The sequence below is a fragment of the Lichenostomus cassidix genome, chromosome 4, assembly GCF_008360975.1.
Source record: "Lichenostomus cassidix isolate B80296 chromosome 4, HeHo_3.0, whole genome shotgun sequence".
Classification (NCBI taxonomy): Eukaryota; Metazoa; Chordata; class Aves; order Passeriformes; family Meliphagidae; genus Lichenostomus; species Lichenostomus cassidix.
In genome coordinates this window covers 5,940,673-5,959,149 of record NC_139484.1, presented here as the reverse complement: position 1 = coordinate 5,959,149, position 18,477 = coordinate 5,940,673, and the positions used below count along the sequence as shown (strand labels likewise).

The window sequence follows — 18,477 nt, the reverse complement described above, 5'->3', positions numbered from 1 at the left end:
CCCTTTTCTCTGCATCAGCCCTCCTAAAATGATTGTGGCAAACATCTTCAATGTCTCTACCTTTCACAGTAAAACTGAACTTCTTTGATCATGAACTCTGATAAGACATTTGAGATATCAGATCCTGAGCACACATCACAAAATTCCCAGATCAGTACTCAACCCTCTTGGTTCATCTCATTTTTTAAACTTTCCTTTTCTGCCCTTTAGAAGTGTTGGGCAAAGACCAAAAGGTTCGCATTCATTGTTTTTATTTTTTTTTAACAAAGCTTTCTTTTAACAGGACTCATTATCCCTTGGAGCAGATACTGAAGACAAGCAGTCAGCAGACTGACTAGAATTATCTGAGATCAGGTGCAGCTGCTGTTTTTAAGGCTCAGTTCAAAGTGTTTAAGCACACATTTAAATCCCATTAAAATCAAGTGTTTACTTCAGCTAAACAGGCCATGAGCAAAGCAGTTTGTTCTGACAAAAATAAGGTCATGTTTTGGATGAGCAGGGCACACCATCATGGGCATCTCCTCCCCCCTGTTTGTGACACAGCTGAGCCACGAGATTCATAGTCAAATGCAGAGCAAAGGAGAATTGTGATGTTTTTCCTTCCAGGCTAACACCAGTCTGTGGAGGTACTTTGGGGTGCTAAGGTTAGTCTTTGAAAAGCACAAACAGGATTCCTTAAACAGCTCAACAATTAGAGGATCAGCCCTTGTGAGGCTGCATCTGGAGCACTGTGACCAGTTCTGGCCTATTCCATGGAGCTCCTGGAAGAGTCCCAGCAAAGGCCTATGAAGATGATGGAAGGACTGGAGTATCTCTCTTACAAGAAAAGCCTGAGGGAGCTGGGCCTGCCCAGCCTTGAGAAATGATGGCTGAAGATAAAGGCTGCTACTAAACTTCATGAATTAGAATAGCAGAACTTCCTTTTAACATATTCTTACAACAATGTCTACAGGAATCTAAGAGAGCGTCAAGACAACGGACCAGGCTCTTCTTGGTAGTGCCAGGCAATAGGGCAGGAGGCAATGGGCAGAAACTGATGCACACACTGTGGGCTCTTCCAACTTTAACCATTCTGTGATCACAGAAATATCAGCAAGCATCAGGACCTGTTGGAGCAAATCCCAAGGAATTGCCACCAAAGTGATGAAAGGCCTGGAGAGCTTCTCCTATGAAGAGACTCAGAGGCAGCTGGGGCTGTTGAATCTGGAGAAAAGGCTCTGGGGAGACCACAGAGCACCTTCCAGTACCTAAAGGGGCCAGGAGGGAGCTGGAAAGGGACTTTTACAAGGGCATGTTGTGGTAGCACAAGGGGGAATGGCTGTAAACTGAAAGATGGCAGGTTTAGGTTAGATATTAGGAAGGAACTCTTTGCTGTGAGGGTGGTGAGCCAACCTGGTCTAGTGGAAGTTGTCCTTGCTCATGGCAGTCAGGTGGGGTCTGAGGTTCCTTCCAGCCCAAACCATCCTGTGATTCTATGATTTTGCTGTTGAAGCAGAAACTTTCTTTTACAGTGTTGAACTCTGCAGTCAAATTAGGAAAACACTCGTAAGCCCTTTATTGTACACTATGCTTTTGGGGCATAAATTTCAGAGCTATGGAGAGGGCACCACGTCAACACCAAAATCCTCAGACAATTGTCGGCCAATTGTAGTAGCAAACAACATGCACTTAAGCTGTATTATTTTGCCAATTATACTATTTGCATACATAAAGTTACCATGGTCAAACACTCCATGACTCCCTTTTTATACCATTTTGAAAGACTCCAATGAACTCTGCCTTGTAGAACACATGCTTTCTTTTCCCTTGGCAGATATCTGTTCCAATGCTCCAGCAGGTGGAATGCAAGTAGGCCACACGTGCATAATTTGGTTATCTGAGGCTATCATAGGGTATTTTTACTCTCAGTACCATCAACCATAAAGGCATTTCAAGTACATGTAATTAGTGCTTAATAAAAGACAATCAGATCTAACAAAACACCTAACCTGCTCCAAGATTTTAACAAACCGAACTTGAAAAGAGCAGCAGTACAGTAAGAACAAACTAAAGAAAAAAATAATTGGAGATGATTCTTTTTAATAATTGTCAATATCTTGGTGTTTGGCTTAGATGTTGTTTTTTTTTTTTTTTTCCTGAATCCATGTTATATTAATATGCATTTTTTCTTCACTTGTACTACATTTAATGACCAAATTAATGATTTTTGCAATTATTTATTAATTTCTCACAGTTCAGGGCACCTTGCAGTGCTTGAGCTAAACAAAATGCAGGTTTGCATGCCATAGAAGACATTTTGGAAAATAGCTGGTCAGCTTTGTGCTCTTTTAGTCAAAATATTCTAATCAAAATATATCAATGGACAGGGCCTTTATGCAACAGTCTCCATGATATATTAGTTTCTCCTGCACTTTCTTTTTTTTAATCACCAATCTCTGCTCTTCATCTTCTCTCCAGTAAAAATCATACTGCTGTTGTCCGTTGGAAGTTTGCTTAATTTTTATACTTCCTTACAACCTAAATATTTCATAATAATGTTAAGTTCTCCCTATGATGCATTGACTGGTTATTCTCACTAGTTCCCTGTATAAAATCAGAATCAATATCCTTTCTCACAGTTCCCTAACACATTCATAAATAAAGGGTTATGTCTTCCTCTGACATACATGCTCTTACTTGATTTATAGCAGCTTAAGTGTCTGGGAAAAAATCATACACTATTACCTAGGCAAGTACAAGATTATTGTTCAGATTTTCTATGGAAGAAAATGGTGGAAAAATCCAATCTGTCAGTTCTCCCTGTAGCAGAAGAGCTGCATGATGAATGCAGTGCAGTTGCAGAGATGGGGTAGCCTTTAGAAGGCATTCAGGATAATACACAGGATTAAAATAAATAATAACAGTTTTGAGCCACATAAGCTGCACAGTCAGGGCTCTTCTGCATTACTTTTGAAAGCATTCAAAATTAACTCATGGTGAAGGAGGACAGGCCTGAGTAGATTCTTCAGATTCTGCTGTTACCCAAAAAGTCTGTCTGGTTCACTCTTTTCCCACCCCAGGAAGCCACACATACTCCTTGTGAGCACTCTGCACTGTGAGGTAATAAACCAAGGGCAACTCCAAATGACAAAATCACCTCTCTTTCCGGTTCAGTGAGCTGTGACATGCAATAAGCACAATAATTTGCGTGATGATTGTAACAAAAAATTAAAATATTTCATACGTATAATACATATATATATACACCTAAATTGAAAAGCCATGTTTCATACATATATAATGTGTATATATACATATATATATCCCTGTAGAGTTGGGAGAGATGGCACCAAAAAGAAAACAAACCAGAACAATGGCTCAACATCATAATTACCAACTGATTTTCTAACAGCAGCTTTAAGAGAAGAAGTAATTAGAATATGAAAGCTAAGTATTTACTACAACATATAAACATATTTATGAAACACATAAATCCTCCTTAAGCAACTCAATTGCCACGTCTCCTTTGCCATCAGGTTCTTGAGTTAAACTGTGTAGGACTGGAGAATAAGCATTAAGTAAATGCCATCCATGAGCATGACTGAAAACTCACTCGGAAGAGCTTGGAAGAGCTTGGAAGAGCTGAACCAGAAAAATTACTGTGTTATGTGTTCAGTTTGTCCTAATTCTGGATCTCAGGGAGTGTCTTGAGACTTAAAATAAAAAAAAAATTAGAAATTACATGGATTTTTTTATAATACTTCTGTCTCTCTGTTTTCTGTGCTCATTCGCCAAACCAATCATCTCACACACACTCTTTTCTGAAGCTGAGGCTTCTGTAAAAAACAGCAATGAGTCATACAGAGAACACTTTGCTTGTCTGTATGATGATATCACAATTACTGTCTCAGTGCCACTCCTGTAACACCATTGCTATTGAATGTCTAGGGATGATCTCACTGGTCATCAATTTATTTAAAGTTGCAGCATTTTAAAATACTTAAAATATTGCTGTTCATAGGAACAGGTTTTATTCGATTGTAGTTAACTGTAAAATCCCAAAATGACTTCCTCAACAAGTTATTTCAGCAATATTTTAAATTTGAACTAAGACCTTTATCTCAAGTAATGGTACAAAATGTTCCAGTTTCAGAAACATGTGCTTTTGTGTCTGCATCATGGCTTTATTTTCATAAATTTTTGAGTCTGAGAACATCAGAAAGCATTTTATTATCAGTATAAATGGAGGTGATTCATATAAGAATATTTAAAGAAAATGACCCTGAAATTCAAAACTTATGTATAGGTGGTCAAGAATATATTTTTTCATTTTTCTTTTGCACTGGATGATGTTAAGTCCTCACCAATAAAAGTGAATATAAATGTCATTCATATAAATAAAAATAAAAATAAAAATAAAAATAAAAATAAAAATAAAAATAAAAATAAAAATAAAAATAAAAAGTAGGTTGTTTTTCAAACATGAAAAAATATCAGGAAAGGAGCTGCAGACCAACAGGCTTCATCTTAATTTATGGTGGAATATCATATAAAAGGAATAAAATGCAGCTCTTTTATAAAGAATATCTGAATTTAGTAGATTAGCCTACCTGAAAATTACTTTTTAAAAAGTTCTTAGCTAATGATTCCATACTAACAAAATACAACAGACCCCATTAAACTAGTCAAGAATAAATTGAAGAACAGCTGGATATTAAAAACATTACTCTGTGTATTTGGCATAATAAATAGTACAAATAAAAAATGTTTGACTGCTAATTATACAATCTTAACCTCAAATATTGTGTTTAAAAGAAATTTGGAAGTTCTGGTAAAAAACACTCCTACTGAAGTTGGTTGTAGTCCAAAATTAAAGAGGCTGAGTATGTCATGGGAATTTCGCTGATCTCTGCTGATAAAACTATTATTTAAAAGTATACTAAATCTCTATTAAAGTAGTAAAAGCTAGGGGAGAGGACACATTTCATCAATTTTATACCACATTAACCATGGGTTTGGTTCTGTACAAGACACAAATGATTAGCACTGAAGCATTCAGCAGTTTTGGGTCCAAAACCAGCTCTCCAATTTGGGACACACATCTCAAGCAGCAGCTCTGCTTAAAAGCAACTCCCTATTGCATCCATCAACACCCCAATACGCAAGCTGCACCTGAGCACAGGTAATTCACAGAATATAAACTGCTTTTCTTCTTTCTTTTCTTTTTTCTAAATCTTGTTGGAGCTGGTGAGCACAGCTGCTGATGCTGGAACTTTGGCAATCTCCTGACATTAAGTTAAACCGTAAATAAGAACAAAGAAATGTAAATGGGCACGTTGTTTTCACTTCATTTATTTTAACATTTTAGAAGTCTTACAGGGGGTTGGTTGGGTTTTTTTTTCACCTGCTTTGAAGTCTCAGGTTTTGTTGTGAAGGTGGTTCCCACACTGGGATTGTCCTTGCCTCTCCCCTTCCCTTCAGACCGACCCACCCCTGCTGTGTCAGCAGCACATGAGCTCTGCACTTCTAAAGCTTCCTGTAATTAACTTCACCTTGTTGCATTAGAGGCAAACATGCTCGGACTTATTTTGGATACATTTGGGAAATAATAGCTTTTCAGAGTCTACAGTGAGAAGCAACTCGGACTGCTAAAATAAACTGTGGTGAGGACTGTGTCTCGTAGTGCTTTTACATGTGGCAAATTCCCCTGGTGTCTCGGTGCTTTCATCAGAAAATAAGGAAGATTAATTTCTGTTGTTTTGCATCAGAACTAACATGAGTTTACAACAATGTTTGTGTTTATGCTGTAGTGTTTGTGTGCTCACCTAGGGTGGGATTTGGTTGACAAAAGCCAAGTATGTGGTTCCATTTCTTGCGCAATTTGGGCTCCCTGCCTAGACTCCACTGCCTTCCCACAAGGCTTCTGGTCCCTCCTCAGCCCCTTTGTCGTGTTTCCAATCCCCATAAAAACATTTCCGACGTCCTAGGGCAACTTAAAGTTGCACAAGGCATGTAGGCTTTGGCAGTTGATTCCAGCTTGCTCAGAATTATGTAAACTATGACAGAGTAATTTTCTAGCATATTTTTATGCATGTGAAAAATACTACTCCAAGATCCTTCAAGGGGCAGAGACTCTCATGTTTCATGCCATGACACAATAACTAATAGAGCAAGGGAAAGCTGTGGATGTGCAATCATCTGGGTGTTTTTCAACTCTAATAAGATGTTAACATAGCTCATTGCCAGGTAATAAGAGGTTGACTTTGCCTCTGGCCAGCTGGGACACAGAGCTCAGCAGCCAGGCGTTTCAGAGGAAGAATTTCAGCCTCAACAAAGAAAATGCAAAATACCCACAACAAAACCCAGAGCCAGCCAGGCTGACAACCAGGTGATCCTATGACTTGTGCCAGGCTGACATGCTGACGGGGCCAGCACTGGGCTACCACGCGAGTTGCCTGCCAGCCTGCAAAGTGCCACAGCATCTGGAGCTCTGCAGCCAGCTCTGGGCTCCTCAGAACAGGGAGGGTGTGGGCCTGTGGGAGCAGCTCCAGAGGAGGGACACAGGAATGGGCAGAGGGATGGAACACCTGTCCTGGGAAGACAGGCTGAGAGCTGAAGGACTGTTCAGAGAAGAGAAAAGAAGAGAAGAGAAGAGAAGAGAAGAGAAGAGAAGATCATGGGGAGATGCTGTAGCATCTGCCAGCACCTGAAGGGAGCTACAACAGAGCTGCAGAGGGACTTTTTACAAGGGCATGTAATGACAGAACAAGGGGGAATGGCTTTAAACTGTCAGTGGGTAGGTTATGTCGGATATTGGGAAGAAATTCTTCTCTGCTAGGGTGGTGAGACGCTGGCACAGGTTGCTCAGAGGAAGCATGGGTGCTCCACCCTGGAAGTGCTCAAGGCCACATTGGATGGGGCTTGGAGCAACGTGGTCTAGTGAAAGGTTGGCAGGGGGCTGGACTGGCTGACCTTTGAAGGTCCCTTTCCAACCCAAACCATTCTGTGATTCTATGATTCTTTGTCTATCCTTGAGTGAGGATGCACCATCGCTGCACGTGCAGCTCTGGCCTAGTCCTACCTTCCCCAAAACACACATTTTATCCTGCTCAGATGGCAAATGGCACACTGAAGCCTCTCAGCCATGCTGCCCAAAGAGCAAACACAGCAAAACAACAGCCCTCCATCTCTGCAGCTCCTCCTCTCTCCTCCAGCCATGAGGGGAAATATCAAAATAGGGCTGAAATCTGCTTTTTGGCCTCCCTCGGGGGTTTTGATCTTTCTCTGCCTCAGAAAGGGGAAAGGAAATCAGTCACTACTGACATGAATATTTTGTATCCATTTTCCCTTTCCACAATGGTATGGAAATCAGGCTTTCCCAAAATACTGCTATTTCACCCTCAATGCCCTGACTTCTTGCTTTGGCAGTGTAAATTAGAACTAGTGTGGTTTCTCCCATACTCAGCCAACACGTTAGGAGACCAGAGTTCTGCTTTTCTCAAAGGACTATCCCTCTGCAGGTTTGGGAGCCCAAACACATCTCCTTCTGGAAACCATTATTACATTGCTGCTCTGAATGGTCATTAGGAGTGGCTGAAAGTATTGCTGTAAATGGGCTCCCAGCTACAAAGTTTCTCAGGGAATAGCTGTGTTTCTTAGAGCAGGGGAGGTGGAGGTGGAGGGGAAGCAGTTAAAGTCTTTCAGTTCATGGCTACTTGCTAGATTTTTTTTTTTTTTAACGATTAGAAGAAAGCTTTCATATTTCTGTGGCATTTTCTTTTAAAACCTCTGTGAAAGGAACATCTTCGTTAAAGCTGGCCTTGAAACAGCCGCTAATGGGAATGCTCAATTTCAAGAACCTCCTTTGAGGGACAGATTTACACTCCAAGGCAAACCACACAGGCATTTAAAATATTTTCAAAACCAGGGCACGGAAAGCTGAGGAATCTCAGCATCTGCGAAAATGTGACTCTAATTTGTAATGCTGAGAACACTTGAAAACAAGGTCTTTATTAAGGAAATAAAAATGAATTCTGACTCATTGATGTTAAACTGGTATTAAGAAAATCTGGAAGTCACACAACAGCACTGAAGAAGAGAAAGGAGAGAGATACAAAGAAAGTACATAAGAACCGAGGAGATTAATAGGTTTAAAGGGAAAAAAACCAGACAGGTTTAAATATAAATGTACTATGAGATGCTATTCCTGCCTGTTCCTTTACTTTGTAGGTCTTGTTCTGATACATGTCTTGGTAGAAAAAGAATGTGCTGAACCTTTTTGATCCATTCAGTCTAAATAGTAAAAGTAATTTTCTCAGGTGGGCACTGAACAGCTGCAATTACAGTTTATTTTGCCAGAGAAATTCTTTTAAGACACTAATGGTATGAGACAGACGGTAAGGAATGACAGCACAGCATGTCTTCTGTGCTTGATACCAGCAGATCTGCTGAGGACCCAGAGACAACAAATGGTATTTTTCTGTTGCAATCTCAAGGTGGTTTGTTTCAAATGCACTTTACCTGGGGGTAATGAAAAAAAATGGAAATATTATAACTGCGGTCATGCAGCTCTTGCTATTCTCATTCTCAAGATCCATTTAAGCTATAGCACAGCTGTCTTTGGGCTATCAAAACCATAAGAATTTACTTTTATGAAAGACCAAAGCTGTCACTACCTACTTTTCATTCCCATTCACTCCATGGTTGCTAAAAAACACAACTGCCTCCCTTCACATCCCACCTAATAATTAGGCTATATCTTGTAAATGATCGCGTTGAAGGTCCCTCTCTGACACAAAGACTGCTTAAGCATCATATCATACATGAGAGGTTAGTTCTACAGACAGGAAGTAGTAGCAGAAAACTGAAAATGATTTAAAAGTTATCTGCTTTTAGCCCACTGATGTCATCATATCGCAGAATCAATCAGGTTGGAAAAGGCCTCTAATATCACCAAACCCAGCATTTAAACTCTTCTGGAAGTTCTGTTGGGTTTGGGATTTCATTTTCTGGGGTAAGAAAGTATTGGTGGATTTTTGGGTTTTGTTTTCTCTTTTGGTTTTTTTTTTTTTTTTTAATTCTTTGTCAACTTCTTTCAACAAGCAAGGTCAGTGTTTAAAACCAACCAGTGTTTAACCAGTTCTTACCCAAGACACTCCTGGCAGCTGTTTTTTCACTGCTGAAGAAGTTTTTCATAAGCTTCTATACTTAGAAGTGAACTCGGTTTTTTAAAATACTTTCCACACATCCATTAAATGTATACTAGCAATCACCATCACAATATGATAAGGGAACTACATGGAAGATATGATAAAATCCAATTTTTTTTCATTGGCAAGCCATGAACAACAGCAGAGTTTGATGTCTGCTCTACAGGCAGTTCACAGGAGGTCACCTCATTGCTGCAGTGTTATTTTGCTTTGGCTTGGTTAAATTTTCCAACGACTTTATCATAAACAAAACAATTTTTCCATTACTAAAGGCCACTCACCTGACAGTTCAGGGTCTCAGGACTTGTATGGGTTATATTCGCTTGAGCTGATTTTAGCCTGAAAAAAAAATAAATTTAAAAGTTAGTATTTCTGATGGCAGTTGCTAGTGGTCAGCTAACCACCAACTACATTTGTTTCAGATTTCCTTTGGTTTACAGTGATAATGAGCAGCTATTCATGTTTCTAGAATAAAATTAGTGCAGAAGGATGTGTGTGTGCAGAGCAGTACCAGAGGTGCAGGAGTTCTGACAGAAACCACAGCTGTAATTCAGAGGTCACTGCAGCATTCCAGTCCTTCATTGTTCAGGTAAACCCAGCTTTACTACAAAAAGTGAATGGTTAGGGACAAATGACAAGAGAGAGCATGTAAGCTACATTCAAAAAACTTCCAAAAATAAAGTCCATGAAGGACAGGACTACCAGCATCTTTCTTCTCCAATTAAGGGAAGAAACTCCCTAAGAGTCCCTGTATGTCCCCCAGTGAGGACTTCAGGATGCTGATAGCTCATCCTGAGTTCATCTCTTTCTTTCAGGAAGGCTGAAGCTACCAGTCTTTGGACCCAGAAGGTTTCTAGAAAGGATGTTTTATTTCCCCTGAAATAACGGCAATATAACCGCATTATGATTTTTTTCCTATATTAATCTGAATTATTAATATATATTATTGCAACTAATAAATCAGACCATTAGATTGTTAAATCATGACCTGGAGTAACACTAATTTCCCAGCTTCACTTGTAACTGGGCTCCTCTTTTGACAATATAAGATTTTTTATAATAAGCATGAAACATGATGACCATATATATACACATATATATACACAATAAAAACCAAACATTGAAGTAAACTATGTATTTGAAAGATGCACATCATCCTAATTGACAGACAATATTAGAAAATTAAAAGAGATGTGTGGACACCTACACTTCTTCAATCACAAGTGTATTTACCCTGTCAAAACTTCTCACAAATATTTTTGCTCATTTCAGCTGTAACGTGGAGTTTATTTTATCTGTAAACAACAACAAAAAAGACATAAAAAATAGCAACATCATAAAGTTTCTGCAATCTGTCGTAGAAACATCAAGTGAGTTTTCATCATCAAATCTTTTCAACCAGAAAGTGATTTGTGTTTTGTACAAAGTATTTAACTGAATACAGTGAAACTGTGATGAATTTTCAAAGATAGGGAATACTCATTTTATAGAAGTGCACTTTAAGAGGTAATTTTGTGGAAACACATATTCCATTTACTCTTCAGGAAAAGTGAAACTTTGTGAGGACTTTTTATCTCCTTTTTTTTGTTGCACTTACTGGGTGTAACAGACAAGCTTTTGGGGCATACGAGTCCTTCTTTAGACCTAAAATAAAACCAATAAACTCCAAACTGAGAATAATTATGATAATTATTTAACCAATTTGAAAGAAAATGGTGGTTGTTAGCAGCAGAGCAGAGGGAAACACCGGCAAGCAAAGTAGCAATTAATTCAGTAGGTCTGGTGGGACAGAGAGGTCAGGCAGAGGTGCTGCCTGGAGAGAAAAGGCAGATAGCAGGGAGCCAATATCTCCATGGTTTTTAATGTCAAGTACAGCTGTGAATGTTAGCTATGAATATACTTATTTTTGGTAGTTATTCCGCAAGGAGCAGGGCTGAAAGATCAGAGATGCAGTCTTCCTTTCCTGAGATACCGTTCTTCTGGCAGGTGGACTCATTTTACCTTCATAAATTAATTATAGAGGGTCATGCTAGTGGCTATCTGATTTTGTCCATGGAGTATCCACAGGGGGCTTTTGGTGCAGTACAGGGAAAAGTATTTCTGATAGCTTTGCTCTGAGAGACATCTAATGCTTGGGAAAGCATGCCAGAAGTTATGCATATTTCCAGCTTCTTCAGGCTGGTATCACTTGGTGAACATCTACCCCTGACACACTCCTTTACACAAGTGGCTTACTCCTTTTGTAAGCCACTCCAATGCCAGGAGAAGGGCTTGAATCCTGCCAAGGATTCTTTTTATGCTTCAAATAACTGCCAGTTTTGTTAAGCTAAGTGTACTGGTCTTACTTAAAGTAAGTGGATGGTGTTCTTTCTGCTTTGTGAGACTCACCAGCAGCACCAGCTTGAAAATGTTCCACAGGCAGCTGAAGGTGGCACAGTTGCTATGATGATGATCTTGAGATAATTGTTCTAGAATTAAAATCAATGAACCCAGTTTAGAATCTGATGATTTCATGAATGAGTCTAAAAGAAAATAGGTCGAAAAACCCCACACCCCAATCTGCCTTACAGTGGATTAAATATATTCAAAATGAAAAGCGTTCTGAATAAGGAGACTGTCCCTTTGAAAATTGTTTTAAATATCCTGTGTAGTCAGTGGTTTTCTTTTTTAATTCAGAATATTCAAAACTTACATTTTCCCATTAGCATCCCCATCCAAAGCTTTATCAGAAATTCTCCTAACAACCTTATTAGTAACACATCTGCAATCATCATCACGCTGTATTTAATTGGGACAGATACAAGAGTCATAGCTGTTTCCATGAGAGTTTCAAGCTAAATTACATTTTTGATTGAGTTACTTGAGTGGCAAACCTCCATTAGTCAGTTATCTGCTACATGCTGTGTTATCACCCTCAGAAAAGCAAAAACTTCATCCAGCAGTACTACATCTCTCCATCAAACAGGTTTTTTGTATGGATTCACTGCATAATTTCTATTTGAATATTTCCCCCTTAAAAACCCCAAACCAACCAAAGAAAAAACCCACCACAACTCAATAGTCTTCACTATTTATAGTATTATAATAAATGTCACTCTTTGTAATAAATAGTTTGCTCAAGTATACTTCAAATACTACACAAATAAATAAATTGTCTTCTGTTAATACTTGCAACTAATCTGTGTTAGTTTTTTAAGTAATAATTCTGCTAAAATGAGAAGAAAGAAGATTGGATTACAAGTCCCTTTCCAAAAGAGCCAAATGTGTATATATGGAAAAGTGTTTAAAAGATGAACTTTCTATTAAAGTAAGCAGTATCAGTTCATTTACCATATAAATATACTCCTAAGTCCATTCCTTGTTGAATGGTTACTGAAAAGACTGAAAAAGATCCATATCAAGTTAATGAATTCTACTCTGCTGACTTACAGAAAAGAATATAAAATAGAAAAATCTACATATATTATTTCAAACTGCTTATTAGATAGACTTATCTATAATATATATGTTAGGCACAAATTACATTAAAATAACATTTACAGAACTGCAAAGGAAAAGTTTCACAAGTTAGAAAACGGGAGGGGGGAATGAAAAAATCAAGGTTGGCTGAGTAACCTCAGCTCACCCCTTCTGCTTAGGCAGTATTGTGTGATCTTTATTTAAAGCACAATAAGACATAGCAAATGCTGGAATCCAATGCAGAAGAGGAAGCTTGGAGCCATGGAGCAAGGATAGATCACTATCATTCACCCTTAAGGAGGCACAAACATGATGCCACAGCACAGTCCTGAAGCCAGCAGAACACACTGCTGCTTCATCAAATCCCAAACCTAGAAAACTGTCCGAGGAATTGGTGTAATTCAGCCTGTCAAAGCTGAATAAACCCCAAAACCCCCAGAACTGTGGTGGTAAATCAGTGCCTAATAGGTGGGGGGACTTAGAAATGAAAAGCAGGGGATTCAAAACATTGATAAAATTTTTTTGAGGGCCACGGTCACCAATTTGCTGAGAGAGCAAACTAATGGGTCTGGGCAAAAGGACTTTAAATTGGCAAGAAATAATAAGGTCATCAGTAAGGGGACAGGAAGAAACAGGAAAAAAAAAAGCAACCAGTACACAAGAAAATCAGTAAGAAAGATGCATCAATAGAAGGAAGAACAGAGGGCACCAAACTGGGATTCAGCAGGAAGGTAATTTAAGAGTGTTTCTAGAAAGTGGCAAGAAAGATAAAAGCAAAACTCAGCAAAATGAAATAATGAGAAATAATGAGGATCGGCCACATGATATCCCCTGTTCCAGTGAATGAAAATGTTCTGTTTGGGACAATAACAGAAAGACTCAGAAAACCTTGCTTTGGGTTAAAACTAAATAGTTGAAATGTTAGCAGGGAAAGCCCATGAGACAGAGCAGTAACAACTATATATGTACACATGGAGGCATTCCCTACTCCAAGGTAACCAGCAAAGCAGGAAGGAAAACTATGTTTTTAAATCTCTGGGTGAAAATAAAAGCAGAGAGAAAAAGAATGATTTCTCTAAAGATTATCAGGAAGATGACAGCACGCACTGAAATTAGTTGAAGAATCACTAAAAGCTATACTAATTGTAATACAGAAATTATCTCAGAAATGAGAATTTGGAGAGAAGAACCAGTAATTCTCATATTTAGATGTGATGTGATGTGAGCAGATGTAATTCCTATGCACAATGCAGGGAACATCAGGATCCTAGAAAAGGAAAACTCAAGGAAAAATGCTTTTAAATACTCTCCCTCTCTGTTTACAGACACCTTTCACCACTAAGCAGGGCAATGTCACACTAGTCATGCTTTAAAGCTAGAACCAAAAATTAATATGCTTGGTTTGGTTTTTTTTTTTCCTTTTAAATTGTTTTTAAGCATCAAAAGGAAGAAGTTTCTTTTCGCCACTATCATCCTTACCTTGTGTTTTCTGAGGGGGTAGCTAGTGCCCATCTTCCATGGTTGCCCTGTAAAGAAGTTCATCAGAGAACCAAGAGGAATGACCAGTCTCTTTATTCTGAGGGAGTTTCCCCTCTGTGAGACAGGTGAAACAGCTCCTGACTAATTTAGTAATGAATATTAATCTGTAGGGAAAAAAAATTGCGCTAAAAGAAGCTTTCTGGCAATCCATCATAGTGGTTAAAAACCAAAAATAAGGACTGAAGCACTGAGATGCAGAAATCTTTAGCTTTTGCTTGACTTGGAGGTGTATGGAATTCAAACTCAACAGCATCTCCAATTAAATCCATAAATCTCTGGATTTTCAATTCCCCCTCAGATTCAATTGCCTACACAGTAAATGCAGACACATAGCTCTGAGGTTTGGATTCCTTTTTGAAAACAGATACCTGAAAATAATCAGTTTCAGTGCTTACTTCTTAAATACAAAAATTCTGCAGTACATTCTGTACAATTCTATCCCCAGCTGCGGGATAGAATTGTACAGAAGTGCAATTGCAACACACACTGCTGAGAAATAGCAAGTGATTTAATTTTTTTTTTGATTTTTCAGATGTATTCTAATGGGCTTCTTAGACAAAACTATTCTTTATCTTATGAATTACTACAGAGATTCCATGAAGACAATCTTATTAAAAATATATATTCTAGGAAAAGGAATAATCTTGAAATCGAGAGTGGTTGTATCAAAAATACAGTACCATATATCATATCAAAACACTGCTGACACAGAGCAGTAGATCAAACAACATCTACTGGCATGACAACCCAAACATCTTCTTCCAAAGCAGAGAGGTGCTTTGACCAACACCATACTGATTGGAAGTTTGCTGTAAGTTTCCAGAAAGATTTTTATTGCAAGAAAAAGGGATAAGCATATCACAGCTTATTTTTGGAAGCACATGTTGTCTTAAAGGCTAAAGTTTTACATTGCTTCTATAAGATATCAGAGTTAATCAGTTTTAAAAAAAAAACCCAAAACAAAACAAAACAAAACCCAAGTGTTTGGCATTTGAAAGTTCTAGCAAGTATCTGTGTCAATGCCACATTTTCACGTTTGACTAAAGAGATTCGCAGAAAGAAGGGTCTTTTCCTGGGAATAAGTTAATTTCATTGTTATTTCACTCTCTCCCATCTCAAATTTTTGAAGATTTACTTAGGTTAGGAGCTGAGGGTTACATACACTGAATGCACAGCATGTTTTTAATGGTGCTTTGGTGTTGCAGTAGATTTCACCTCTCATGTCTGCAATTGATATAAGTAGATCCTTGCCACCAAATATATGGTTCAAGCATGTTTTTAAATAGAAAGGAATTCTTCAAATTTATTTATACAGCCCTGCCACTTGGCACATCTGTAGGTGAAATTGTAGCTGCAATGGTCTGCAAATACCTCCTGATGTCATAATAATATATGCCCCTTCTAAATGAAATATTCTCTTGAAGGATGAAATTTTTAACTTGTTTTGTTCCCAAATCTACACAACCTCTTCATGTAGCTAGAATATCTTCCATGTACAAGTATTTCCCACTAGAAATTTATCTTTATTCCTGTAAAAGTTATATTGATTCTAGCATATGAAGCTTCTCTAAAAACATCTAAGAGGTCCTTGGCTCTGTGTTTGCATTGTGCTCACTTTTCTCTTCAATCAGACAAATTCTTAATTTGCAAGTTAATAGCACCAATTAATGGTTTTGAATTAGACCTCATTTTTGTGACAGAATTCTACTTTAAAATGCCTCTGCACAGTGACCTGGCCACAGCCCTCTGTGAATTCAGCAAAGGCTGTGACCTCTTGCAGTTGTCCCTTATTGTGACCTCCTTAATTGCACATATTAGGAGACACCAGAGGGTAAACAGCCATCAATCTGTTTACTCCATTCAGCTTTTAAGGTCTTATTTCAGACGACACAACACACCAGAGAGTTGATTTTTACTCCTCGATCAATGGCATTTAAACATATTAAACATTTTCATAAACTCACAGCAGCCTGATATCCCATCAAACTGACTGTGAAAAATGTTATTATGTGCTACCTCTTGTATGTAATGTCTGTGTAGAACAACTGAGGGACTCTATGCATTTTTGCTAGATGATCCTCAGCAAAGTCATTATTTAGAGCTGATCAGTAATGTTCTCCCTCTTTAGGAGTCACACTGATAAATGCTTCTGATCAAATAAGAAAAGAGAGGAGCTGCAGGTTGCTCCCCCAGATGCATGGCTCCATCTCTACTAACATGTTGACCAAAATCCAAGCATTGGCAGACCGTGTTTCAGATGTTCCTACTCTCTCAGATCTCTTATTACTGTCTATTTTCTTGCATATTTATTAGGCTAAGTTTTCTCAAGAACAGACTGTAGTAGAGCAGAATACTTAGTGTACTGATTTTATTTTAAATCTCTCCAATGGGGGGAGTCACACATTAGAAGATTTAAAATTGGTGAAAATGACCTTACACAAATCCAGTCTAAGGTGTAGCTAGATTTTTTTGAGCAATACTGTGTGAAGAAGTTCAGCAACTTATGTGGATAGCTCAAAATATTTTTTATTTTTCTATTTTTTGAGGGAAGGAGCTGCTGCATCTACAGAGAGATTCAATTATTATTTCTCCTTATCAGGCCTGAAGTTCTGCTACCTAATACATCATGTCTTCCTGCAACTTCTTCATGGAACTGAAGATCTCATAATGTTTCTTGACTCATAGGAGTTTTCATTTTGCTTTGGTGGCAGTTTTTTTGCACAGAACTTGCCTATTTAAATTGGGATGCATTTTCCGGCTTGTGGAGCTCTGGTGTTGCTGTGTGTTTTTATAAAAACAGTAGTGTCTCAGTTCCTAGAGACCCTTACGTAAGTATTCTCATATATACATACATTCTTAATGGTCTATCACCTCTTCTTATATTTATAAATATGGTGAGAGCACATGTAAACATAAAACTCAGGGAGATTTTTGTGTAATGAGTTTTTTTACCAGGATTTCTACCTAATTTGTTGTGTTTCTTTCATCTGGACTGAGGACATGACTAGCTGTAATGAAGAATATTTTTGTTTACACCACTTTTTTTTACTCGTAAGATGTATAAGGAAGAAGCATTCTAACATTTTAGTAACTTTTGTTTAAAGCTGTTGTGTTTTTCTACTCCTTTTTGACCATGGGATTATTAATCCAAAGGCTAAGTATACTTGTTCGTGTTAGACATTAAGTCCAAATCACAAGTTTATTCTCGATATTTTTAAATGGGTAGCATTAAGAATTATTTGATGACTACCACAGACTTTAAAAGAAGCTGAAGATTATAAAAATATGTTACCATAAAGTTTACTGGATGCTTATTAGGAAAAAGTTATATTTGTAGTAGTAAGAAAAGGACTTCCTTTCTTCTGGTATATAATCTTTGTTCATCCTGCTATTTGTACCTGCAGATTTCATTTCAAGCTCTTCTTCCAGGCAACCAGAAAAAAAAAAAAAAACCAACCCAACCTTTTTAATCTCTGATTAAGAGAATTTAGCTCAATATATACAGGCTTTTTCATATATTTTCAATCTTTTGAGGAAAAGCTTGAAACCAGCTACAGAGCACATTGAGTTCCATGTTTACTCATGCTCTCTGTATATCTATGCACATAAGAAATGGTGATAAGTTAGGAAGTTATTAAGAAGAGCTGATCTTAGAGGCAACTCTTAAGCCAAACTGTCCTACACTTCACTTTGCTTGGATACCATCAGCTTTTACCTCCCTTCTCCCTTTCAAATACAAGTTGAGAGCTGTATGGTATATCACTCACTAAATTATTTCATGACATAATAATAGCAATTTAAAAGCTTTTTAAAAAATCAATTGATATAAATGCATGTCTTTCTTAAGTCCTTACATTTTTTCACAGTAGTTCTGAAAACTAAATATTTTATTTTAATTTCCTCTGCAGAGAAATTCCATAATTTTGATCTTTTTGGCGCTGATCAATTATTAATTTTTTTTCAGATACAGCTCATATATTTATTCAGTCCACTGCAATTTAATTTTTCCTCGAAGACTTTGAGCTTATAAATAGGATATTGGCAGTAAAGTGTCTTGATGCAGCAATTTAGAGCAAGGTAAATCTTTATCCCAGAGTGGATAGCATATATTATCCTTCATGCACTCTCTGTAAAGACAGTGAGGGAGTACAGAGGTCTCATGTGACCAGTAAGAAAACACCATATTTTTTGTCTAAAGGCAGTTTTCAGACATCCCTTCTGCCTATCAACCTGTAAAACTACTTCACATAGGCTCAAATTCTATTTTCCAGTGGGCTAAGGGCCTTGTGAT

General features: G+C 37.8%; 1 long non-coding RNA gene across 1 annotated transcript in view; it reads right to left on the bottom strand.

Moving 5' to 3' along the window:
- The window catches only part of LOC146437735 (uncharacterized), a 30,022-nt gene that overhangs the window by 7,885 nt on the left and 3,660 nt on the right, over positions 1 to 18,477 (bottom strand). The window contains exons 2-3 of the long non-coding RNA XR_014851964.1: positions 11,577 to 11,656; positions 9,470 to 9,527 (exon numbers count right to left, since the gene is read on the bottom strand). This is a non-coding gene — a long non-coding RNA (uncharacterized LOC146437735). The remainder of the gene's footprint in view (positions 1 to 9,469; positions 9,528 to 11,576; positions 11,657 to 18,477) is intronic.